The sequence below is a fragment of the Palaemon carinicauda genome, unplaced genomic scaffold, assembly GCF_036898095.1.
Source record: "Palaemon carinicauda isolate YSFRI2023 unplaced genomic scaffold, ASM3689809v2 scaffold646, whole genome shotgun sequence".
Taxonomy (NCBI): domain Eukaryota; kingdom Metazoa; phylum Arthropoda; class Malacostraca; order Decapoda; family Palaemonidae; genus Palaemon; species Palaemon carinicauda.
In genome coordinates this window covers 64,109-90,793 of record NW_027171923.1, presented here as the reverse complement: position 1 = coordinate 90,793, position 26,685 = coordinate 64,109, and the positions used below count along the sequence as shown (strand labels likewise).

The 26,685-nt window shown below is 38.0% G+C and overlaps 1 long non-coding RNA gene across 1 annotated transcript; it reads left to right on the top strand.

Annotated features, from left to right (window-relative positions):
* Nucleotides 1-23,640, top strand: LOC137637308 (uncharacterized). Its single transcript, XR_011043544.1, has 5 exons — nucleotides 1-133; nucleotides 11,749-11,975; nucleotides 16,295-16,429; nucleotides 19,006-19,084; nucleotides 23,283-23,640. It is a non-coding gene; the product is annotated as an uncharacterized lncRNA (long non-coding RNA).
* Nucleotides 23,641-26,685: the final 3,045 nt, after the last annotated feature.

Below are 26,685 nucleotides of genomic sequence, written 5' to 3'. Positions count from 1 at the left end.
CAAAACGGCACCACTGGGCCGAACATTGAACTGACGTTAAGCCCTATTTTGTGCTTCTGGATTCTTTTTCATTTTAAGTTGTGTCTCAACCATTTAAATATGAAAGCTGACGACAGTGATCCAAGTGGCTGAGGTGAGTCTCAAGTGTGTGCTGAAACTTTAAAAGCAACTTAGTGTCCAGGTTCAGACTTAGCGTAACTTACCGCTTACGGGCTTAGACTTGGCCAAATTTACCGTATGTCAAGTCTTATATTTAGCCTAAGGTAGCGTGGGTTAGGCCCAGACTTAGCCTAAATCACAGTTTAATTTCAATGCAGGTTAGGGCCATACGTAATATAACTCCTCCCGGGCTAGGCTAAGGCCAAATAAGAATAGCCAATATGGGGTCTTTGTAGAATGATGGACTGGACCTCTAAGGTGTTTAAAACTTCATTTAGTTCAATTTATAAGATGTTGCGATCTATGTAGTTAAATGGTGCAGGCATTATCTTTCTTTATACTTGTCAAATTGATATTTTTTTTGGTTTAAAACATTTTATGGGTCCAATATATCATATGAATTATATTTTAAATTTTTATATGAATTATTTGTCGATGTCTCACAGGATTGTAGAGAGTAGAGGTCCCCTTTTTGTTTTTGTTTCATTTGTTGATGTCGGCTACTCCCCAAAATTGGGGGAAGGCTGTATGTATAATGATGGCAGACAAAGAATACGCCAGCATTAGGGGCGTCGCAGGGGACCGTCAGGTAAGTAGGCAAGGTCACGCCTTGTAGGTTAGGTTTTGGGGAAGAGGTTAGGTTAGTCGGTGTCCATTTTTATGCACTCTAAAGGAGAAACTGTTCATTGATATGCAAAGGCTCCGGATTATATTTACAATTTACATATTGTAAGGACAGTGAGACGAGCTATCACCAACGACAACTGACAGTTTATTCAAACATACGTGGGAATATAATACAGGGTGCGGACGGAAAAGTAGCATGCTTGCAGGCGCCAATTCGGCTTGAACTAACCGCCAAAATATGTGTGTTTTTCACACGTACAAATACTTGAATTACAAGTCAATAGAAATAGGTAATGAAATAATAATTACATGAAATTGTAGCTCTGAGGGAGTGGGATAAATATATACAGTTAGCCACAGTGTGACGAAAGGAGAATTTAAATAAAATAGAGAATTCGGTGACATTGCTGGACGACGGAGGGAGTGATGTCCTTACAATATCATTAACCCTTACCACGGCAATATTTTCAAAGTACTGTTCAGTCCACGCACCAGTCATGGGTAGCTCCTGCTTGGTTTACAAAATTCACTATAGTTAAAGCCTCTGTCGTCTTAGATTATAAAGCATTCGTTTTTACCATTTATGCTGTCCCATCCACGTACATTCTTACCCGTCAGTAAAGTTTATAGTTGGTGGGGACACATCCTGTAAATTTGCAATCAAGCCTAGAAAATGGTTCCAGCGTTATTCAAAGGCTCCAATCCAGCTATTTTTCTGTCTTTGCTTTGTTTTATTGTTGTGGTTTCAATAGCTATGTTTGAAAATGCACATTTTTAAAGCGGAATAAACACAAGAACCTCAGCTATCATAAGGCTCACCTAATTTAATTTAAGAGCTGTTTACTCCCCTTAGACTGCCATATTCTTATCTAAGTCAAAGTCCCAACTGGCTTCACTCCTGGTAAGGTAACGTTAATAAATGATAAAATTATTTTCAAATTATGTTTCAGACCAAAATAAACGACAACTTCCCCATAAATAAAATTGATTTGACAGGTCATAAGGAAGTTTACACCCGTCACAACAAACTACGTTCACCCTGACCTAGGAGGCTATATTGTCTTACCTTATTAGTCGGTCTGACGTTCTCAGGTGACGGGTAGAAACATCACCGGAACGACCTGCAGTTGGGGGAAGACCCGAATCACACTTTACAAGTGTTTTAGTTTTAGTCTTACGAACTTTGGCGTGATAGTACAAGTGTTTTAGTTTTACGAACTTTGGCGTGATAGTACAAGTGTTTTAGTTTTAGTCTTATGAACTTTGGCGTGATAGTGCTTGTATTGTTGATCTGAAGGTAAACTATAAGGCTTAGCATATTTAGGACACTTAGTTTCTCTTGGAAGAACACCATTGTTACGTAAAAATTTAAATTTTTCAAGATTATTATGTAAAATAAGGCTTAGAGTGTTGAATAAATCTCACAATTGTTGATCATAATTGAAATGAGGATTTTACATTCGAAGTGAACCGCCATAGTGCATTTTTTAACGGATTTCATGAAATCCCAATAAAAACTTTATTAGAATGTACAGTATGGGTAATTTGAGGTTAGGCTTAGTGATATAGAAGTGAAGTGATAGGGTTAATTTGGCTAACCGTCATACCTGTGATTATGCTTGCTTATGTAGATGGTGTTTGTTGTACGACAGACCTGGATGCAAATGATCCTTGGGTAGTTTGTAGCGCTACGGCCAAGCGTCCTAATTTGCTTATTATCGCTCCGACTGTTATCTTGTATAGAATAAAAACGTTTGGAAATAGTCTACGGATCTTAAATATGTGCTTAAACGCACACTTTTATGTTTTTTGCTGAAAACCCTAAATTACCTGAAAATTTGTGGCTCGAGTTCTTACTCCGGCCACGAATCTTCTTGCTCCCGTAGTAGGTAAGGGGGGTCCGGGGGGGGGGGGGGGGGGGGGGGGGGCGAAGCCCTCCTGGATAAGGATACGGCTTTTAGCATAGGTTAGGTGGGTTTTTTAAGTTAGCTTCTCCCTCCAAAATTGTTTTTAGAACGACGGCCAGTTCAGAATATTACAGTTTTCTACGAACTCGATTTTAGAATGACGGCCACAGTCCACCCCACTTTATAATATTCCCATTTTCTATGAATGAAAACGGATCTGGCCGTCACCCTACAAAGGCTCTTGATCCTTCGGTATTGGGAGTATAAATTCCCAATTTCTTTTTGGGTGTGTGTGTTTTTAAAGGGCTGGTCTGTTCTGCAATTTCTCCTATGGTTTTTTAAAAATTTATATATTTGGAGGAAATTAGTCGCACAAGGTAAGAGAGAGCGCGGCGAGATGTTGGTCACGTCGCGACCAGAAACTTACTGACGATTCGACCTGAGCTAGCACGCTGCCCGACCCCGGGGTCGCCTCGTGGCACGTATCACACTGCCAGAGGTTGACCCCGTAGAAAATGGGAAGAGGGTAAACTATACAAAAGCTGGTTGGTTAGGTAGAGTTACCAGTAACTCCTAAGAAGGTAGTTCTAGGTAAGTATGTTAGGAAAAATACAAATTACTTAAAAATTTGTGATATTTGGAGGACATTAGTGGTTTAATTATGGTAGTCGACCCAACTACTACAAATACCTACCACGTTTTAACTAATTTGTACAATATCTATTAAATAGCGTGTATTTTAACCCTTTTACCCCCAAAGGACGTACTGGTACGTTTCACAAAAGCCATCCCTTTACCCCCATGGACGTACTGGTACGTCCTTGCAAAAAATGCTATAAAAATTTTTTTTTTCATATTTTTGATAATTTTTTGAGAAAATCCAGGCATTTTCCAAGAGAATGAGACCAACCTGACCTCTCTATGACAAAAATTAAGGCTGTTAGAGCAATTTAAAAAAAATATACTGCAAAATGTGCTGGGAAAAAAATAACCCCCTGGGGGTTAAGGGTTGGAAATTTCCAAATAGCCTGGGGGTAAAAGGGTTATAGTGTTTTAAACATTATTGATGGCGATAACTATCATGAATCCATACAATAATTTATTAGTTATGGTAGTCAATCCCTTCTTACTAAAAGCTAATGATTTCTTCCAGTTATCTTCATTCAAAGCACCATAATATAAACCTTGTACCAGTAAGGATTATTGCATTAATTCAAAATTTTACCAGAGTAGATAAGACTAATGCTACTTCTTAGTTTGGACTAGAGTTTTTGGAGTAGGAGGTTAAGTAAAAACTTTCTCTCTTTACCTTACCTTAGCTAAACTACTAGAAAAAAGTTTTATGTCTGTGCCCACATAATATATATCACTAACTTTTTTTTTTAACAGGAGGCTTTGTTATGAAATAGGAATCGGGTGAGGTTTTCCAAATTACTTGGTTAAACCCTCACCTTGGCCAGTCCTTAAATCGTTACCGGTTCACCATAACTTGTAGACATAGTGTCCATACTATGCTGCAAACTAAAGGACATAGTGTCCATACTATGCTGCAAACTAAAGGACATAGTGTCTATACTATGCTGCAAACCAAGGACATAGTGTCCATACTATTGCTGCAAACTAAAGGACATAGTGTTCATACTATGCTGCAAACCAAGGACGTAGTGTCCATACTATGCTGCAAACCAAGGACATAGTGTCCATATATTAGGTATTAACATAATAATCTTAAATTCTAAGGCAGTTTTGCCAGAGACATTTGTTGGCCTCCTCTCCGGTATTGTAGTGAGAATTATGATATGTGTGTTAGTAACGCCACCTGTTGTATTCATTATCAAAGCTGCCAAGGATTATGGAGTTCGACTAGCAGTTTCTCCGTCAGTTTGTTTATGCTGTCGTCATAGGGGAGAATGTTTTCTTCCTCGCCAGGAGAGAAGGATAAAGACAGATTGGGCTAGACTTGAATGCCTCCCACACCTTTTTTACTGCAGCTGTTATTTGGATTACCTCATCTGGATCCTCTGAATTACCTTAAGGGTAGTTTGCTCAGGAACTGCCACCTACGGTGTATCTGAGCTTTTCAGCCTTTACTTGGCTAGTGTTGGGTGTGGACTTCCTGCGGGCTCAGGCCGTTGGATCCTCTAAATTACCTTAAGGGTAGTTTGCTCAGGAACGGCCACCCACGGTGCATCTGAGCTTTTCAGCCTTGACTTGACTAGTGTTGGGTGTGGACTTCCTGCGGGCTCAGGCCGTTGTCCAGGATTTTGTCCCGGTTGAGCGGAAGCAGGAGGGGCACCTCTGCAGCGCGTCTTTTCGTCCTTGCAGCTGTGTGGGGAGCTTGTTACCTCGTGAGGAGGCATGTTGGGAGACTGAGTCCAGGTAATAATTTTCTAGCCATTTTTTTTTCTGAAAGGACGTTGCTGTGCCTATGCCTCGTGTTTACCTGTTCTCCAGTACTCCCTCTGAAGGCAGTGCTTTGATATGTGACTGTTCATTTTCCTGGGAATCTATGCCAGAGTTCCCTGAGGCTTTAAATATTAGCCTAGCATCGGGAGTAGCCCGCCGTGTTGTAAATACTTCGTTCCTTCTATAATTGGAGAGTTTATTTGTTTTGTGTCATTTATATATATATTTATACTTTATTAGTTTGTTTAAGTATGGAGAATGTTTTTTTTTTTTTTGTTGGATTTGTGATTAATGTTATTAATTATAAGGTTTAGCTTTATACTATAGGTAGGAGTTTAAGTATTTCCTCACTGTTCTCTCCTCCTTCCTTCCTAACCTTATTTAGTAATAGGTAAGTGTTCTAAATTTGGGCCCCTGATTTATTGCTTATGTGTTGTATATTTATTCATCTATCTTAGGGATTTATATTTTAAGAGGTTAGGTCATCCTTTCGGATGTTTATTCTGAAGACGTGATTTTTGGTCCTGTTGTCACAAGGCTGACCGATATTTGTTTATGTTTTGTTAATTTTCATTTATAGTTTTAAGTGTATATTAAACATTGAGTTTTTCTCGTGTTTTCGTTTCCATTGACCCTTTTTCATTGAACATTTAAAACCACTGACCTCTCTTACCGAGTGCTTTAACCCTTTTACCCCCAAAGGACGTACTGGTACGTTTCACAAAAGCCATCCCTTTACCCCCATGGACGTACCGGTAGGTCCTTGCAAAACAATGCTATAAAAATTATTTTTTTTCATATTTTTGATAATTTTTTGAGAAAATTCAGACATTTTCCAAGAGAATGAGACCAACCTGACCTCTCTATGACAAAAATTAAGGCTGTTAGAGCAATTTAAAAGAAATATACACTAAAATGTGCTGGGGAAAAAAGTAACCCCTTGGGGGTTAAGGGTTGGAAATTTCCAAAAAGCCTGGGGGTAAAAGGGTTAAAGATCTTGCACCACGGCCTCACCCGAGGTCGTAACAAAATGGCGACCGTGACAGGATCGAGGGCTCAGGGTGTTCAGTGATTGGGTCGGTGGAGCGGCATTCGAGTGAATACTTTAGTGTTTGCTATCTTTTTGAGTATTGTTGCCTTTCCCCTCCGAATAATTTAATTTTTTTTGCATCATGGAGGATTTTGTTTTCGATCCTGCCGAGTTTTTGGGATCGGCTGATTGTTTGAATCATCTGCCAGTGTTGAATAAGAAACTTTTGTTAGTGTGTGAACGTTGGTTGGGTGTTGTGGTGAAGGCTTCGGACACGAGGAAGGAAGTTTTGATGCTAGTCCTGAGTAAGGTTAGTCAGCATATGGCTGACGCAGAGCATTTGATTAACCCTTTTACCCCCAGGCTATTTGGAAATTTCCAACCCTCAACCCCCAAGGGGTTATTTTTTTCCCAGCACATTTTGCAGTATATTTTTTTTAATTGCTCTAACAGCCTTAATTTTTGTCATAGAGAGGTCAGGTTGGTCTCATTCTCTTGGAAAATGCCTGAATTTTCTCAAAAAATTATAAAAAATATGAAAAAAAAAAATTTTATAGCATTTTTTTGCAAGGACGTACCGGTACGTCCATGGGGGTAAAGGAATGGCTTTTGTGAAACGTACCAGTACGTCCTTTGGGGGTAAAAGGGTTAAGGTATATACTGTCCCAGTTCTCTACTTTCGATGTTGATACACTCTGCTATACCGACGAATCCTTTTCCTCCTCTGTGTGGTATATAGAGCCTGTCAATATTCACTCTTGGGTTCAGTACCTTGTATATTTTCACTACCTTTCTAGTTTTTCTTTGTTGCATAGCTCTGACTTCTTCCATTCCACTGTTCTGGCACTGTACCTAATAACTGGCACTTCCCAGGTTGTTTATAGACTTTACCATATTTCCAGAGTTGAGCTTTTGACTTCATTATAGCTTTTTTATCCTTTGCATGTATTCTCTTCTGACCTTTTACTTCATCCTATTATTACTATTATTATTATTATTATTATTATTATTATTATTATTATTATTATTATTATTATTATTATTACCTGCTAAGCTACAATCCTAGTTGGAAAAGCAGGATGCTGTAAGTCCAGGGGCCCCAAGAGGGAAAATAGCCCAGTGAGGAAAAGAAACAATGAAAAGTAAAATAATTTAAGAATAGTAACATTAAGATAGATATTTCCTATATAAACTATAAAAAACTTTAACCAAACGGGAGGGAGAGAAATTAGATAGAATAGTGTGTCCGAGTGTACCCTCAAAGAAGAGAACTCTAACTCAAGACAGTGGAAGACCATGGTACAGAGGCTATGGCACTACCCAAAACTAGAGAACAATGGTATGATTTTGGAGTATCCTTCTCCTAGAAGAGCTGCTTACCATAGCTAAAGAGTCTCTTTTACCCTTACCAAGAGGAAAGTAGACGCTGAATAATTAGTGCAGTATTACTCCCAATGTATTTGTTGCCTGCTTTGTGTATGTCCTTGATGACATTTCCATTTGGCATCTCTAACCCTTCCGTCCTTGTTACTTTTCTTTTCCCTGTTGGAGCCCTTGGGCTTATAGCATCTTGTTTTTCCAACTAGGGTTGTTGCTTAGCTTCTAATAATGCTAATATGTTAACTAGAGCACACTTTTCTATCCCAAACTCCATCTGGATGTCTCCCGATATAATTTTATCATCTGGATTAGCATGTATATTTCCTTAGTATGTTATCTGAACAGTTTGATGGCTTCCATGAACATCACATGGTTTATTCTGCGACCTCCTTTCTTTAGTTGGTATTATTATTACCACTAGAGAGTAACGGCATCTTTTGATTGGCCGAACAGTACTACATTGGATCCTTCTCTCTGTTTACGGTTAATTTTATCCTTGCCTACACATACACCGAATAGTCTGGCCTATTCTTTAAAGATTCTCCTCTGTCGTCACATCTGACAACACTGAGATTACCAAACAATTCTTCTTCACACAAGGGGTTAACTGCTGCACTGTAATTGTTCAGTGGCCACTCTCCTCTTGGTAAGGGTAGAAGAGACACTTTAGCAATGGTAAGCAGCTCTTCTAGGAGAAGGACACTCCAAAATCAAACCATTGCTGTCTAGTCTTGGGTAGTGCCATAGCCTCTGTATCATGGCCTTCCACTGTCTTGGGTTAGAGTTCTCTTGCTTGAGGGTACACTCAGGCACACTATTCTATCTAATTTCTCTTCCTCTTGTTTTGTTAAAGTTTATATAGTTTATAGAGGAGATATTTATTTTTAAGGTTGTTACTCTTCTTAAAATATTTTATTTTTCCTTTTTTCCTTTCCTCGCTGGGCTATTTTCCCTGTTAGAGCCCCTGGGCTTATAGCATCCTGGTTTTCTAATAGGGTTGTAGCTTAGAAAGTAATAATGATAATAATGATAATATTATTATTATTATTATTATTATTATTGTTACAAGCCAAGCTATAACTCTAGTTGTAAAGGTAGAATGCTATAATTCGAAGGACCCCCAATTCCAAAAGCAACTGCTCATAGATAGAATGAATTGGACAGTCAATTATTATTATTGATATTAGCTAAGTTATAACCCTAGTTGGAAAAGCAAGATGCTATAACCCCAAGGGTGCCTACAGGGATAAATAGCCCAGTTAGGAAACTAAATAAATGATCAATATAAAAACTAATGAACAATTAAAATGAAATATTTTAAGAACATTAACAACATTAAAACACATGAATTCTATGAAGACTTATGTCAGCCTGTTCAACATAAAGACATTTGCTGCAACTGTGAAGTTTTGAAGTTCTACTGAAATATGAAAGAGAACAAACGGAAAACGTTAACAAATAAACAAAGAAGCAAAACGAGAATGTAGGACATCTAACATTTTGAAGAATATATTCAACTTGAAGTTCAAATTCAGATTTAGCCTTCACTTGTCACTAGCCAAAAGAAATAACATGACGTATGTAAAGATTTCTAGACCACCAAATCACACCTTTCCTAGTAATCTTTAGTTTGTGGATGAAACCTCAATATAAATGCCATTTCCATTGCTGGTACCTAGTGAGGTTGATCCTCATTTGCTAATTTATACCTTTGAGATGTGACTTATGAATGAATATTGTATTTATTACCATTGGGAGCAGTGGTAGTAGCCAGGATGTGACTTATGAATGAATATTGTATTTATTACCATTGGGAGCAGTGGTAGTAGCCAGGATGTGACTTATGAATGAATATTGTATTTATTACCATTGGGAGTAGTGGTAGTAGCCAGGATGTGACTTATGAATGAATATTGTATTTATTACCATTGGGAGCAGTGGTGGTAGCCAGGACGTGACTTATGAATGAATATTGTATTTATTACTGATGGGAGTAGTGGTAGTAGCCAGGCAGGTCTTACCATCAACAGAGGACACAGAGGGATTATTTTCATCTTCTTCTTTAGTATCGTCCCTCTAATGTTATTAACCCTTTTACCCCCAAAGGACGTACTGGACGTTTCACAAAACCCATCCCTTTACCCCCATGGACGTACTGGTACGTCCTTGCAAAAATATACTGCAAAATGTGCTGGGAAAAAAATAACCCCCTGGGGGTTAAGGGTTGGAAATTTCCAAAGAACCTGGGGGTAAAAGGGTTAAGAGGACTTGTTTTCAGGAATTGCCAACCTCTAGGTCTGTATGGCAAACTTCTCCATTCACCGAGCGAAATAACATTTACGTAATAGTAAGCCCTCTGGTTTATCTTTTAGGGTTCGCCTTCATATGCAACTTGCCAATCAAATCTGTCTCAGGCCGCTATCCTATACAGTGTAGCGATTCAGGCCATATAAGTAAGTAATGATTTTGCAATGAAGCAATTGTGAAGCACAATAATACCTGGAAAAGAGAAAGTCAGTGTAAAATGAGCGCAAAGTAAAAATGTTCGTTAATGTCTATGGCAACCTTAACCCTTTTACCCCCAGGCTATTTGGAAATTTCCAACCCTTAACCCTTAGGGGGTTATTTTTTTCCCAGCACATTTTACAGTATATTTTTTTTTTTTAAATTGCTCTAAAAGCCTTAATTTTAGTCATAGAGAGGTCAGGTTGGTCTCATTCTCTTGGAAAATGCCTGAATTTTCTCAAAAAATTATAAAAAATATGAAAAAAAAATTTCTATAGCATTTTTTTGCAAGGACGTACCGGTACAGTACGTCCATGGGGGTAAAGGGATGGCTTTTGTGAAACGTACCAGTATGTCCTTTGGGGGTAAAAGGGTTAAGGAGGAGAGAGAGGAGATATCCGCTCTCTCAAAGCCAAAGAGAAAAAGTGACTAGTTCACCACTCTTTGAGTATATATACAGGTGGCTGGTACCCCTAGCCACCCTCTACCCAGTCTGTGGGTAAGGTTGCTACCTCGCAACAATAGTCTAATTGGCTACCAGCTTTGCTAAAAGAATATCCATGATAAATAACTCTAGATTTGTATTAGTTACAAATTATTTATGAATTTGTCAATTTTACATATTTTTGCAACTGTAAAGTTTGTAGAAGACAGAAATATTCATGTTTTGTGAAGAAAATGTTTGTCAAGCAATTTATCTGATTTTGAGAGTTTCTCTGTTTTTAAGATTTTAAAGTATATAAGAAGCATAGGTTTTATAGATAAGATTTAATTTCTGTTTATCACAGATTCATATCTTATAATTTCTTTTATTGATTTATTAGATTCAATATATTTATATATAATTCAAGCCATTTATATAAGAGTAGAGTTCAACTCATTGGACTGATATATCTCCACATAATAATACATACATACATAGGTACATATACCAAGGCACTTCCCCCAATTTTGGGGGTAGCCGACATCAACAAATGAAGCAAAAACAAAAAAGGAGACCTCTACTCTTGACGTTCCTCCCAGCCTAACAAGGGACTCAACCGAGGTCAACTGGTACTGTTAGGGTGCCACAGCCCACCCTCCCCCGTTATCCACCACAGATGAAGCTTCATAATGCTGAATCCCCTACTGCTGCTACCTCCGCGGTCATCTAAGGCATCGGAGGAAGCAGCAGGGCCTACAGGAACTGCGTCACAATCGCTCGCCATTCATTCCTATTTCTAGCACGCTCTCTTGCCTCTCTCACATCTATCCTCCTACCACCCAGAGCTTCCTTCACTCCATCTATCCACACAGAACTCTTATAGTAATCTATATTATCTCCTAGCAGGCTTGTTAGTCGTGCAAATTCATTCATAGAATACATAAAAGTGGGACATGTTCACACGATTATTACTATTCTCTCTGCCAGACAAAGACTACAGTGTGTGTGAGGACATTTTGAAATTATGATTGTGGTCTGTATGCGAAGGAGAAATTGTATTGATAAACCTCATTTGATTTTTAGCGTCTAGACTCTAATTTGACTAATAGCTGCCAGGCACTCATTTGACAATTTGTTTTTTTAAAAATGTAAATTTTAAATGAACTTGTATTTTCATTTACCTTACTGTACCTTTTCTTATCTTTATCCACTCTACAACTTCTAATTACAACGTCTGATTTCTCCGTCGTGCAATCCTTTATTAGCTATGTTCTCTGAAGGTAATCTTCATTGAATATTCTACTTTCCAGGTACGGCAGCGACAAGAGCGAGTTCGAGTCTCGCAAACTGTATTGCATGTACGAAGACGAACTGGTGGACCAGTTCAGCCTGTCGTCGAAGGACTATCTCAACCAGTTAGTGCCGCCAACGGAAGAGGTGAAGATGCTTACTCCTGGGCTCCCAACTCATCTAATGTCAAAGTCCGGGTCGATATCCCTTGATCTTCACAACCATGTGAAGATGGTTATGATCAATGGTAATATATAAAAAGTTTATTTTTCTGATAAAGACCATCTTTATTGTGTATCACATTTGTTGTTTCCATATTCGGCAAATGACGATTCGGTAAGTGCTGGGAGGTGCGAGCCAAAGCTTTAATTTGAAAAAAACTGGTTGAGGGTACACTCGAGCAATTCTAGTTTAGTCTCGGGGGGAAATATTCTTCACATATTTAGCAATGGTATGATTGTTAATCTTCTGTAAGTAGTATTGTTAATATTTTTTAGCTCATAGTGTATCAAGGTAGAAAAATTTCAAACAGTTTAGTTTTTAGTTAAGAATGAAGGCCTATAGAAGGTCTCGGTAAAACATGGAAAAAAGGTTTAGAGAGAGACCCAGACCTAGTTAAGAAGAGTGGGAAAACTCATAAAAAGGCTGGTATTGATTATGATCTTAATGCCTCCATAGAGGAAAAGCAGGTTTAAAACCAGTTTGGAATGATATGATCTCCGTAAGGGCCAGAAATCTGTAGATTGTAGTCTGGTATCAGATGTTGAATAATGTTTTGGACCTCTCAAGACAAGCTGTGTACATATACAATCAACAATGTCATATCCACAGAATATTTCATCATCATCATCATTTCCTCCTACGCCTATTGACGCATAGGCCCTCGGGTAGATTTCGCCAGTCGTCTCTATCTTGGGCTTTTAACCCTTTTACCCCCAGGCTCTTTGGAAATTTCCAACCCTTAACCCCCAAGGGGTTATTTTTTTCCCAGCACATTTTGCAGTATATTTTTTTTTAATTGCTCTAACAGCCTTAATTTTTGTCATAGAGAGGTCAGGTTGGTCTCATTCTCTTGGAAAATGCCTGAATATTTTTAAAAAATTATCAAAAATATGAAAAAAAAAAATTTTATAGCATTTTTTTGCAAGGACGTACCGGTACGTCCATGGGGGTAAAGGGATGGGTTTTGTGAAACGTACCAGTACGTCCTTTGTGGGTAAAAGGGTTAATTGAATACTTCTCCATTCATCATCTCCTACTTCACGCTTCATAGTCCTTAGCCATCTAGGCATGGGTCTTCTAACTCTTCTAGTGCCTTGTGGAGTCCAACTGAACGTTTGGTGAACTAATCTCTCTTGGGGAGTGCAAAGAGCGTGCCCAAACCATCTCCATCTACCCCTCATAATGATCTCTTTCACGTGGCACTCGAATAATTTCTTATAGTTTCATTTCTAATCCCGTCCTGCCATTTAACTCCCAATATCTTTCTGAGGGCTTTGATCTCAAATTTACTAAATCTATTGGAGATTGTTTCATTGTCATACCATGACTCAGGACACTGATCTCACTGAACTGGTATATACTGTAGTCTGATTTTTATATGTAATTCCAGGCGATTTGATTCACAAATTTTACTTAACCTTGCCATTGTCTGATTGGCTTTTTTCAATCTTTCATTAAACTTTAATTCTAAAGACCCTGTATTGGAGATCATAGTTCCTAAATATTTATATGATTCTACCTCATTAATCCTTTCTCATTCCAATGATATTTCATCATCCATTGTATACTCTGTTCTCATCATTTCTGTCTTTCATCTATTTTTCTTAAGCCCAGCCTCATGTGATATTTCATGCATTCAGGTAAGCAAGCATTGCAAATCCTGTGGTGTTCATTAGCATCCTATGACCAATCGAGTCCAATCCTTCTCCACCATCTCCGACTGTTCTATACATTACAAAATTTCATGAGGATAAACGTCATAGGTGACAACACATTCCCTTGGAGTACTCCGCTGTTCACTGGAAATTCATTTGATAGAACTCCATTAACATAAACTTTGCATTTGCTATGCTCATGAACAGACATATTTAAGAGGAATTCCATAATAACACTGGGCTCTCCACAAAATTGGCTGGTGCACACTATCAAAGGCTTTTTCATAGTCCACAAATGCCATCAAAAGTTGATTTCTAAATTCTACGCATTGCTGTATAACATGTGTCAAAACGAAACTTTGGTCAGTGCAACTTCTACCTTTTCTAAATCTTGCCTGTTCATCTCTCAGCTTTTCATCAATTTTCCTCTCCAGTCTCATTATTTTCATAATAACTGACGCAAGTGTTATGCCTCTGTGATTATTCCAATCAGTCAGGTCTCCTTTTTTTTTTTTTTTTTGCCATTTTCACCAGCACTCCAAACTCCCATTCATCAGGTTTTGCCTATTAATAATCCTGTAAGTAGTCTGGGAGTCACTTCATTTTCGGCCAGTATCATCTCTGCAGTTATTCTATCATATCCAGAGGCTTTCCATCTCTATAGTTTTTTTTAGGATAACATAGACTTTAAACACACTAAATTCATTCATGGGCACATCAATGTCTTTCTCAGCTTCAGGTATATCAATCAAATCATTCCCTTCGTATCTCCTATTCATAACCTTACTAAAGTGTTCCATCCAACATTGTCTTTCTTTATCTTCTGTTGTTATAACAAGATCCATCTCTCTTTTTGATGGGTATATGCTTCTTCTTCTTTGCTCCCCTAGAGATTTCGTTTTTAATTCTATGAGCAATTCTTATACCATAGCCACTCCCTGAATTCATAGCTTTATCAGCCTCACCTACTTTCCTGTCTAAATATTCTCTCCAGTCATTCCTGGGTTTTCTTTGGACTTCACTATCAATACTGGAATACTTATCATTCCCTGCCTTGTAATTTTCATTACTTCCTCGAAAACTTCCAACAATCAATTTCAGTCTTTGTCACCTTTTTTTATAGTATCTGAAGTATCATTTGATTTCCATGGCTTTCTCCTTGTAACTGTGTGTCCCAAAAATTCACTATCAACTGACTGATATATGTTCTTAATATCACACCATTCTTAATTGATTATCTGTTAAAGTCTGTAAGACTGCAAATCAATTCCTACATTCAATTGCAAAGGTTTCTTTGTGCTCATCCTTTAGAAGCTTGGTTGTATCAAATCATAATTTCTACAATGTTCTGTGGAATTAAAAGTTTTTCGGTAGAAACTAAGGTAAGGGCGTGCGTGATGCTAGGTCTGAAGGCCTTTTCTTATAAAAAAGATTCTTTATATATTATGGTTAGTTATTAAAACATTTCCAATATTTCAAGTGATTATCTCTTGAACCATGTTTTAAAGATATATGTTAAAGTTCCAGTAGGCCCTGCTGCTTCCTCGGGTCGCCTTGGATGACCGCGGAGGTAGCAGCAGTAGGGGATTCAGCGTTATGAAGCTTCATGTGTGGTGGATAACATGGGAGGGTGAGCTGTGGCACCCTAGCAGTACGAGCCAAACTCGGTTGAGTCCCTTGTCAGGCTGGGATGAACATAGAGAGGAAAGGTCCCCTTTTGTTCATTTGTTTGATGTCGGCTACCCCCCCAAAATTGGGGGAAGTAAGTGCCTTGGTAAATAGATAGAATAGATTTATATTTTATAGTTTATGAAGTTTACAAGATTTCCCGGCCACAGGCCCAGGGCAACGACGAGGCTGCTCCATAACACAACACTAAGTCACCAAGAGACACAGGGATACAAAGGAAAGGGTAAGGAAATGAACACGTGGGTAGCGTGTGGTAGACACAAAGGGTCGGGGGACACAGGGGGTCGCACAGGGTAAGAGAGAGCGCGGCGAGATGATGATCACGTCGCGACCAGAAACTTACTGAAGAGACAACCTGAGCTTGCACGCTCTGCGACCCCGGGTCGCCTCAGGGCGCGTTTCACTCGGCCTGAGGTTAGCCCCATAGAAAACGGGAATAGGGTAAACTACACAAAAAGCTGGTCGGATAGGATAGTTACCAGTAACTCCTAAGAAGGTAGTTCTAGGTAAGTATGTTAGGAAAAATACAAATTACTTAAAAATTTGTGATTTCCTATGTAAACTCTAAAAATTTAACAAAACAAGAAGAGAAATTAGATAGAACAGTGTGCCCGAGTGTACCCTCAAGCAAGAGAACTCTAACCCAAGACAGTGGAAGATCATGATACAGAGGCTATGGCACTACCCTGGACTTGAGAACAATGGTTTGATTTTGTAGTGTCCTTCTCCTAGAAGAGCTGCTTACCATACCTGAAGAGTCTCTTCTACCCTTACCAAGAGGAAAGTAGCCACTGAACAATTACAGTGCAGTAACCTCTTGGATGAAGAATTGTTTGGTAATCTCAGTGTTGTCAGGTGTATGAGGACAGAGCAGGAATATGTAAAGAACTGAAGAGATTGGAATATAAATACATAATAAGTTACAAAGGGTTTAGTATTTCATAGTTTAGATATTTTTCATGTTTGATATATTGTAATTAATATTGACTTTTCTTTACAGTTATAAATGTTCACGAAGAATACGGTCTTGCGGCGATCCGAAGTGACTGAGACATTAAGACTACCTGGTAACGAGACATTAAGGAAATTCTGTGGGGCGTTTCGGCATATTGTCCAGCTCAGCTTTTGTAAAGAAGTAAGTGTTTGTGATGTGTGTCATAGTTTATCAGTTATTTATTTTAGTTTCTTAGTTAGGGAAGAAAGTAAAATAAATAAGAAACGGAATAAGGTAATTAGGGGTACCACAGGAGTTGGAGAACTACAGTATCAGATAAGATCCAAGGAAGTAGACTGAGGTGGTATGGTCATGTCATGAGAAGAGATGAACAGTATATTGGGAGGAGAGTGAGGGAAATGGAGGTACAGGGAACGAGAAGGAGAGGGAGACCAAAGCGAAGGTAGATGAACTGTATCAAGGATGACCTTCGACCAAAGGGATTAACCGGTGATGAAGTGTGGGACAGAGGTAGATGGAGAATGCTGGCCAACATCGACCCCACTGGAAAAGATGCAAACAAAGCAGAAGATTAATTTACTTTCTTAGTTACCTTATCTTTGTCTAGGCTGCGGCCACCCTAGCAGTACCAGCCAAACTTGGCTGAATCCCTCGTCAGGCTGGGAGGAGCGTAGAGAGGAAAGGTCCCCTTTTGTTCATTTGTTTGATGTCGGCTACTCCCCAAAATTGGGGGAAGTGCCTTGGTAAATAGATAAATGGATTTATCTTTTATAGTTTATGAAGTTTATCCTCTTTCATTTTTTTTAAACAAGGCTGATTTCTCAATTTCTTGGATAGAAAATTGTCTAATAAATTCCTTATTCTTCATTTGGATATTAATCTCTGCACAATCATTCAGTTATTTCTATATGGATATTGCTCAAATGTTTTCCCAATTCGTAATATTAGGTATGAAGTTAATTCCAATAGTCTAAATCTTCTACAGCTTGAGGCTCAATACTACACTGCATACTGGAAGTTTTTATTCCAGCTGTGACGAGATTGTGAAATGATATTCCAAATCTGTGTTGAATGTGGAACTTCTAAAGTTCAAACTACTGTAGTTTCAAAGGTTTTTCTGTTGAACTGGTTGACATAAGTCTTATTTCATAGTTTATACATGACATTATTTTAATGTTCTTACTGATCTGTATGTATTGTATATTTTTTTTATTATATGCGTATAGTTTATTAGGTATTTCTCTATGTCCTTTCCTTACTAGACTAGTTTTCTCTTCTGGAGCACTTACCCTTGTAGCATCCTGCATTTCCAACAAGGGTTGTAGCTTGGCGAGTAGTAATGATTATAGTTCAGTCCTTCGTCTCTCCTCTGATTTGCCTTTAACCCTTTTACCCCCAAAGGACGTACTGGTACGTTTCACAAAAGCCATCCCTTTACCCCCATGGACGTACCGGTACGTCCTTGCAAAAAAATGCTATAAAATTCAGGCATTTTCCAAGAGAATGAGACCAACCTGACCTCTCTATGACAAAAATTAAGGCTGTTAGAGCAATTTAAAAAAAATATACGTACTGCAAAATGTGCTGGGCAAAAAAATAACCCCCGGGGGGTTAAGGGTTGGAAATTTCCAAATAGCCTGGGGGTAAAAGGGTTAATATTTATTAAACATCCTTTTCTAGTTTACACAAAAAATCTATTGCTTAGATAATATTAGGGAGTTTTGTAATTATGAAAGAGATAGCCTTTTCTATTCACATTTTATTATCAAAAATTACTGTACACAATCTCGAAACAAGACTAAGTGAGTGCCGTACTCCACTCATCGAAGAAATGCTATTATGTCGTAGTTAATATTTCATGCGGTTTCATAAATGCATGGTGAAGTGTAAGGAAATTACTGGTTTTGTATCTTAACCCTTTTACCCCCAGGCTATTTGGAAATTTCCAACCCTTAACCCCCAGGGGGTTATTTTTTTCCCAGCACATTTTGCAGTACGTATATTTTTTAAATAGCTCTAACAGCCTTAATTTTTGTCATAGAGAGGTCAGGTTGGTCTCATTCTCTTGGAAATGCCTGAATTTTCTCAAAATATTTTCAAAAAATATGAAAAAAAACAAAATTTATTGCATTTTTTTTACAAGGACGTACCGGTACGTCCATGGGGGTAAAGGGATGAGTTTTGTGAAATGTACCAGTACGTCCTTTTGGGGTAAAAGGGTTAAAAACTTTATTTGATGGAGTGAGTTTCTATTATATTATTATAAATTAAAATGATTAATAACATTTAAATCACTTACATATAGAAATGTAAAAGAAATTGTTTTAATACTTTATATGAGTAATGCTTAACTAATAAAATTATGGTAATTTACATATAAGAAATGAAAAAAAAGTTTTTGTTCTATATATGCTAAACATGTTTTGAAAAATTTAATTTGATTCTTGATCAACAAAAAAGTTTTTGTTCTTTATATGCTAAACATATTTTGAAAAATTTAATTTGATTCTTGATCAACAGCTAATTAAAATTATATGTCGTTAGTGTTGGATAATAGATTATTCAAGTGTAAAAATATTTGCATAATTTATCAGAATATATTTATGTTGCACAGAAATTATTCATCTTCAACCATGTTCTTCAGTATGATATTTAGAAATGTTTAAATTCCATCCAGTCAGACAATGTTCTTCATTAGGATCTTTGCAGTCTTTAAATTCCAGGCAATCTTGTCTACATAACGCCCTTGATTCCAGATATCCCGACGTGTTCCAACGGCAGCAGATGATCTGGCAGTCGAGAAGTGAACAGCTCGCCCACGTCTTTACTGAAAAGGTGAATGACTTATTTTTATTCAAAAAAATAGTTGGATTGATAGTGTTGATTATTTAAATCATACAATTTAGTTCTTCATAGTTGCATCTTTATCTCAGATAAGTGAAAGGTCTTCATTTGTTTCTTAGTCAATGCCCTACAATACTTAAATAAACTTTAAAACATAGTAGGTTCCAGCTACTAAAGTCAAAAATTAGTCCTGTTTTTTTATGAAATAAATATCAGATTGATTGCAAATGTCATTTTGCTAATTGTATAAAATTCATATAATATTGTTATAATAAAGTATTTAAGTATTTCTTTATCTTATTACAGTATATAAACTATCGATACAATATCTCTATTTTACGATTTCAGTTTAGTTTTCATAGTTGCATCTTTATATCAAATGTGAAAAATGTGAAAGCTTTTCATTTGTTTCTTAACAAACCCACCACAATAATTATATATAGCCCACGTTCGTTCTGCATAAATTCCAAAGACTATAACAAATCAAAAGAGACATTGTGTGCTGGCTGTGCCACACCTTTGTCTCTAGGATCTAGCGGGCGACCACCAAGGTACCCTGTACTTCCTTTAGTAAGTGGAAGTAATTGCAATATATCCGATGTATTAGTAATAATCTTTGTAAAAGGCCAGCCAAGAGCCTTTTAGTGTATATGTCTTGACATGTTAGTAACAAGATTTCACTTCGTAAACATTTGGTTTGGTACACAGTTTTGCTAGGAATGATTTAAATGGCCCTTTTCCTTCATTACTTCTTTTCCCTTAAAAAGAATTTTGATGGCAAATCATATTGATTTTTTTCATCATACGCGAGGTTTTGCCAGTAGTTCCCAGATTGGATGACTGGTCGCAACTGTGAGAGACCAATACCCTTCTTTTGTGTGCACGAACTAGAACAAACTGCCTTGAACTTTCAAGGATCCAATTTAAGACGACAGGAGGCTTGATGTTAGGTGTAAGACGTAGCAGCAGTCCCAATGGAAAGTGACTCCGCCTCTAACTTTCCTTTATCAGGACAAGATCTTATCGAGAGTAAGGACACATACAGTATGCACACTCCTGCGGGGAAGATGAATAGTACTGGCAAGATGAGATTGTGTTGTGCCATCTCATAGCAACGTGCTAAGGGTTCTCTTGCTGAAGAGGTTTGTTAAAGAAGGCTAAAGAAGACTTTAGCCTACATTAAGTATTACAATTACAGTACTCCTGAACCTTGGGTCAGCAAGTCAAGGGACTTTAATTGTTTCCATTGATCACATGGTGTACAAGTCAATTTGCTTGGGATCCACAGTTGTCTTGTTTACGGTACAGGTGGCGGCCAGTCGTCAGCCTCGGCATGTTGTAAGTATTGGCAGAAAATTCCATACAAGATAAAATCAGTGACTAAGTTTGTCATCAAATCAGATTAGGTAGTTTACCGTTATCTCCCCACTTGTAAAATCAGGAAAGGAAGTTTCCCGTTATCTCTGCACTTGTGAAACCAGATTAGGCAGTTTCCTTTTAACTCTGTGCTTGTGAAATCAGGAAAGGAAGTTACCCATTTGTAAAACCGGATTAGGTAGTTTCCCGTTATCTCCAAACTTGCAAAATCAGGAAAGGAAGTTTCCTGGTCTCTCTGCACTCTAAAGGTACACATTTCCACTCCTCTGTTCATTTGGCTGTAAAGAAATGCTTTCTCTATTTAAATATTCCTATTTTGAAATATTTATTTAGGAAATTAGCAATTTTAGTGTTGCAGGATCCAGCACTGTTATTTAATCGTGAATATCATTATGGCTAGAAATAGATGATATCAAGATAGTAACAAGGTTTGTTTTAGGAAGAGTTGACAGAGTAGCATGACGCATGTGAGAAGGAAGGCCTTGCAACAGATGCATCTACAATACATTTTAATGTCAGTGGAGTATGTTTTTGTTTAAATTGCTTGCAATGACTTTCAGTTTATCATTCTATTCAAGTAGACCAAACAGCCTGGAAGGAACGCACTAGTTTGTCCCTAGGATCACAGTCGTGGTGAAGTCTCTCATTCTTTCAGTCTACTGGAAGATTCTAGACAAGCTTTTGAGATTTTAGGCACTGGATCAATTTGGTTTTCCTGCTTACCTGTTTTGCTTTTCGGAGGGTTCTTCTAAGACCAAACTTCTTCCAAATTGTTCAAGTTTTACTATGAGCAGTGTTCATGTCGTGGATCTTGGTTACATCACACCTGCTCCTTTATTCAGCAGCTGTGTTCCCAATTGCTTTCAATACCACCTTAACAGCCGGAGTTAGCAACATTGTGCCAGACGGAGCTATCTGGCGATAGATTTAAGGGCAGTCCTCCAGAACTTCCTCTTCAAGAGAATCGACTATCAAGTAAAAGTTACACTGTCGTGGGACTTGTTATAGATTTATGCACTAAGACCTCCGCAAGCCTAACTTATAAAGAGATCAACAGGGCAGCTGGACCTATGCCTTAAGATCACAGAAACTGCAGTTGGAGACAGTACCAGAGAGGACCAGAGATATGCTGAGGAACCAACTCATGTCTGTCTCATGTTTTTTTACCTTAGCTGTGACGAGACTCCTACAGTTGCCGATAATAGCGACGGCAAGACAGGATTATGGGGTAAGGTCACAGCATAAGCGACAGTACTGAAAGGAATATCTATAAGAAAAGTTAGCTCTTATACCAAGGTTAATGATCACAGTACCATACGCCAGCACAACTATGAACTTTCCTATCAGTGATCAAGAGGGTGGCAGATATACTCTGCTCCTTTAAAGAGATCCGCTGTTTAATACACCTTCAAAGCTTTTATCAAGAGTCAAGCCATAAGCAGATGTCATGTGTATTACTGTACATTGTCTTTGCTATAACAGCAATAGTGCATCCACCCATACGAACCTTGAGCAAAGTCCTTTCTTACTATATTTATTACTAGACAATAATTTTCTTGGCTTTGAGCACAAGATTGTTTTTATAAGTATCATCGAATGCTTGCCAGGAAGTTTACATCTGTCTCATAACCTTGCAGATTAATGTGCTTATGAAAGAATATTAAAATTAAGCTGTATTATCATTATTAATAATAATAATAATAATAATAATATTACTATTATTATTACTAGTTAAGCTACAACCCCAGTTGGAAAAGCAGGATGCTGTAAGCTTTTAAGGACTCCAACAGGGAAAAATAGCCCAGTGAGTAAAGGAAATAATTAAACTGCAAGAGAAGTAATGAACAATGAACATTAATCATTAATGCTAATCCTATTTTTGAAGGTCCTTTAGCATTCACCAGGTTGTGTACTATTGAGAGTATACAGGCATTGCCCCCTTCATCAGAGTTAGAGTTCTCTTGCTTGAGGGTACACCATTCTATCTTATTTCTATTCCTCTAGTTTTGTTTAAAGTTTTCCAAGTTTATAAAGGAAATATTTATTTTAATGCTGTTACTATTCTTAAAATATTTTATTTTTCCTTGTTTCCTTTCCTCAGTGGGCTATTTTCCCTGTTGGAGCCCTTGGGCTTATAGCATCCTGCTTTTCCAACTAGGGTTGTAGCTTAGCAAGTAATGATAATAATAATTGTAGTTGGGACATCATTGAGAAGTACTCTATATAAAGACAATTGAATATGTGAAATAGGAGTTTATAAACATAAAAACTCAAAAGTCTTGCATTTTAAGAAATCATGCAAAATCATATGTACTGTACAATATCAGTGTTTATAAAATCCTGTTTCATAATTTTGTATTTTGTACATAATTCTTAACCTTTTTACCACCAATGCTATTTGGAACTTTCCAACCCTTAACCCCCAGGCATTTTTTTTTCTTTATTTTTTTAAAGCACATTTTGCTATATATATTTTTTAAATAGCTCTAACAGCCTTAATTTTTGTCTTAGAGAAGTCATGTTGGTCTCATTATTTTGGAAAATGCCTGAAGTTTCTCATAAAGTTATCAAAAATGTGCAAAAAAAATTTAAAAACCAGTTTTTTGCAAGGACGTACCGGTATGTCCATGGGGGTAAAGGGATGAGTTTTGTTAAACGTACCAGTACGTCCATTGGGGGTAAAAGGGTTAAAGATTATACAGTAAATTATTAATGGACACTGTAATAAAAGATAGAGATTTGATGTTCATTATAGTAATTTAAATTTATTGAAAAAATGTAGTTCTTATAATAATCACCGTAATCATTTCAGAAAATCAAACAAGAAGATTCGAAACCTGGGCCATCTCGCAAATCGCAACTGCTGCACGCTAGAACAAGTTTCACCGAAGATTAGTCTTCTAATTTGAAGCAGCGGAAGTCTAGTTCCGATTTCAGCAGAGGGCAACTTTAAATAAGATTTCCATTTTGATGGAAATGTACTGTGATCTCCGATTTAATTTTATATTCCTTTATTTTTCACGTAATTGTTGTACAGTATAGCTAAGTTAACTCATTTCTCAAATTTTTATGTATTTTGAAATTTTTACTATCTTTTCTTACAGTGAAATTTTCAACGGACAAATATATTTATTGTTTTAAGTGTAAATTAATTTACAAATACACCTAGTCCTGGGTATACGATTCTTTCATTTATAAGTTAGGCTCATGCTAAATCAGATTAATTAAAGTACATGTAACTATTTTATTGATCATAAATTTACATTGTCCAATAACAGTTAGTTTTTAAGGTACACACTCTGTAGTGTTATTTGGTATAGAAGGGATAATGGAAAATGAACAGGTCATTACACAAAAGTGATATGCTGTGGTCAAAAATCTATTTTTATATTTGTTCACATATGAATACAAACTATTATTTTTAAATGGGTATATGACTTTAGCAAAGTTGGAACTACAGTTAAACTTTAGTAGTAATACAAGCACTTTTTACTAAAGATGTGAGCGGTACGCACATGCTGTTGCTGCCTCTCAATTTTAAATACTGTATTCTAATTTTTTTCCCCTTCTCTTTCCAGAATAAACATAGAATGTAACATGTCATGTGTCTGGTAAACCTAGATAATTTAAATGAAAGGTACAATGAAAGGTACGCCTATTGACGCAAAGGGCCTCCCACCAAGATCTGCACCAGCGGCGGCTCTAGGCCGGCTCACGCCGAGTTCCTTCGACGCTCACTGATGCGACCCTCCTACTCACCTGGGCTTCCATAGTGCCTCTCTCAGAGCCCAAGACGTAATCTGCATTGATCTCCAACGAGGCTATGCAGTTGTTTCAAATTAAAGTCACAGGAAGTGAGTCGCATTAATGTGGAAACCTGCCATTAACACTAATCACCCTTGTGACTTACAGAAGCACGACTATTTGCGGTCATCACCTTAAGTATGGCTATACTGTATGATGACAACCTGAACCTTAGGAAGCCGAGACTATCCCTCGGGTGCCTTGCCGAGTCCTGCTATGGCTATGGAAGCGTTGAAGGGTGTGGTCTTTGCTAATTGGCTAGTTCTTCCATGGGAGCATTGACTGGAAAAAAATTTTGACTCCAAAGAAGGCTGACGAGATGATTGTGAGTTCTCCTCTTCAAATTTTCTTCCTCCTTTGCCCCAGATTCTTAAAACGCTGCTTTTTCTAAGAAGGCATCAAAGAACTCCAAGTACACCAATCAATAGGAGTCGCGAGAGACACCAACCAATCTTTCCCCAGTTTACGTGCTAGACTTGTGAGGGGTAATTACAACCAACCCAGATAGGTTAAGTACTTTATCTTGGTACACTCCTGCAATCATCCCTTGATCTCCCACCCGACCAAGCGCACACACTGTCGGTCCGAATAAAAGACCATGCCCTTTTCTGGAGCCAATGATCATGTCCCCTCGCTTTTACAGAGCGACAAGACGTTCCCTTGCATCGAGAGACGAGTTTCACGATTATTACCTTGTGAACATTCCCCTTGTACCTCCCGGGTTGCTGGATACAATTCCAGGTGCTCCCACAGTAAGGAAAGAAATCACCTGTCATCTATTCCTTCCTCACATGCCCAGCTCATTCACTAGGAAACTCGTATGCGCACCAGGGAACAAGAGTTCCACCGGGTACACGAAATTGGCAAAAAGGTCCATTATCTCTTGGTGACTAGTATGTACACTATGTGACTGCATGCTGCCTGATACCCTGCTCACCTACACGCACCACAGGGACCAAAGTATTCGGAACTATGTCAGTCTCGGGGCATGACTGCCAAGAGCAAGTCTGTTTCCAAAGGGAAAGCAGATTATCAATCTAGCCCCACTTCAACTTCTTCGTGGATTTATATGCAAGAGCACGTATAGTAGTAGCGAAAGGGTCAGGCAAAAAAAGAAAATAAACATGTTTGTTCTTTGAGGAAAGATGTATCAACCAAGATGATTATCGAGACTTTCCCCCTTTTGAGGCAGTAGGAGCCTCTGGTTTTTAACACCTTAATGACCTCGCACTTCGGTCTGACACCAGCAGGTGTGGAGAACCCCAAGACTGTTCGTTTATTAAGGTTACTACACTCGCTGGTAAATCCAATGAACTTGGCCCTCTTAACGAGAGAATGCCTTGATGAAGTCATTGGGCTTCAGCACGGCATATCATTCCCGTGCTGAAGGCTTGTGACGGGCATGAGGGCTCTCGAACTGGGGAATTTCTTTTCCTCAGTTTGACTCTAAATTTCTCTCATTCTTTTTCTATTACCTCTTATTGCTTATTCCTCCTTCATAATTATCAGCTGTCTCCAACCTTGCTGTCAAAACTCTTTTACCCATTTCACTGTCCAGGTTTTTTAGAGGGGACATTGTATCCATGATCGGTTTTTATTTCAAAATCAATTGTGGGAGCTGTGGTGGTCTTGCCAACTGCCCGAAAATGTTTGGACACCTAGGAGTGTCAGTATTCCCATACTGGCACGCGGAACTATCTCTTAGGAAGTTTGGCCTTCGGATTCCAGGGGTTGGCGATTTTATAGAGATAGGACTCTCGGCATTCTGTCCGGTTTGCCTGCCACTATGATTAGAGTGGGGATGATTGTATTCTTGAAATGCTCTCAGTCCCATCAAGCGGGTTTGGCATACACTTGAGCCACTCTAATCATAGTGGTACCATCCCTTTGTGGTAGGGTAGGGAGTGGACATTTGGTAAGCAGCTTTCACAGGTGTCATTGGTGGAGAAATTAATTCCAGGAAAGGCTAACGGTGTCTTCTTTGGAATTTCAGACAGTCTTAATTTTTTCTCTCCCTTAAACTATATTTTTTTCCATTGTTTTTTTTTTCATTGTTATTATGACCCCTTCCCTCCCCCTGAAAAAATAATTAATGAGTAAACTTAATATTCCCCGTACCCCTGGATCAAATGGCGAACCCCAGACACCGTTGACGACTTCTGCTTGTTTAAATAGGGAAAGCTCTGTTGACAACCTCGGCAATAAAAAGGATTCCTCCAACAATACTTCTCTGACCAGTGTTGTTAAAGACAATTTATCGACACTGGTGGAAAATGATGCTTGTAATAACCGTAATACTTTACTCTCTGGTTCTGGCTCATTACCAGATCCAACAAAAAATCTGAAAATTCTCCACTTAAAAAACATACCAATTGGTTGTAGCTATGACATAATTCATGAAGCCTTCTGTA